The 1,249-nt window shown below is 44.5% G+C and overlaps 1 pseudogene; it reads left to right on the forward strand.

Moving 5' to 3' along the window:
• Positions 1 to 618: 618 nt before the first annotated feature.
• Positions 619 to 1,249, forward strand: part of LOC102810659 — a 2,783-nt pseudogene continuing 2,152 nt past the window's right edge.

Genomic DNA, 1,249 nt, shown 5'->3' on the forward strand with positions numbered 1-1,249 from the left:
CAGTCTGGCGCATTAACCCACAGTGCCACACCAGGACTCCTTATGATGGTAATAGTAAAAAAAACAACTCCAACCCTAACGGAAAATGACTGTTATCATACCAGTTCTGACTCAAAGTGACTCTATGTAGGGTTTCTGAGACTAAATCTTTATGGGAGCAGATCAATCTTGCCTGTTGCCTCGGAAGCTGGTGGGTTTGAACCATTAAACTTGAGTTTAGCAGCCCAATGCCTAACACTAACAAAGTAGTCCCCAGGGTTACTTAGTTAATGGTCATAAAGAACTCACTGGAGTTGCTGTTAAGTGCCTTCGAGTGGGTTCTGAGGTTCCGACTCATAATGACTCTGTATAGGGTTTCCAAGGAACAGTTGTTGGATTTGAACCACCACCTTGTTGTTCAAATAGACCTACTGTCCAGTGCTGATCCTATATCACCACATCAGGATGCCTGGAGGGTAAATTTATGTTAAAATTAAAATGGAGTGGGCTCTCTCTCACTATCAAAAGTATGTTTCTGTAAACCATGTGCTTAGAATTTAAGCTCTAGTATAAATGTTTCACAGCATAGTAGAGAAGCCCACAGGACTGACTCGGGTCCTTGGACCACTTTGGTCGGGTATGACTCATAACCATGTGATCCTGGTGCCTCAATTTCTATTAAAGGGCCCACCCAGGCAAGTGCCTGAGAGTGAGGCTGCCCTCCATGGGCTGGCTAAGGGAGTGGTAGCAAATCCATTTTTAAATGCACTCTCCTTGATTTCCTGGAATTGTCCAGGGTGACTTTGACAGTTCAGCTGTCAAATACTCAAGATGGTGTCTTGACTTAGTCAAGGCTTGAGACTGCAGTTGTAGCTCTCCACTGATAAATGCCTTTGGATTTCAGGCTCTAAAGCCTAACCAAGTCCTGTTTCCACCACTGGTCTGGTAGTAGTTTCTATAGAAGATTTAAGAACGCTCTATCCAGTATTGTGCACAGTAGTAGTCATTACATGACATCCTAGGCCAGGTCCCAGTACTATATATCTTTTGAGGCAGGAGTCTCTCCCCTCACACATATATGCAGCCATGATGTGCCCATTGGGTCAGAAAGGATGGTCAGTAGGTGCGGCGCCATAGGATAAATGCTCGACCACAAGGCTGGTTTGAAGCACAAGGTCGGTGGTTCAAAATCACCAGTTGCTCTTTTGGAAGCCTATACAGGATCGCTATGGATCAGAATTGACTCAACAGCACTTAACAACAGAAACAA

This window comes from Chrysochloris asiatica, unplaced genomic scaffold, assembly GCF_000296735.1.
Source record: "Chrysochloris asiatica unplaced genomic scaffold, ChrAsi1.0 scaffold00012, whole genome shotgun sequence".
In the NCBI taxonomy this organism is placed as follows: Eukaryota; Metazoa; Chordata; class Mammalia; order Afrosoricida; family Chrysochloridae; genus Chrysochloris; species Chrysochloris asiatica.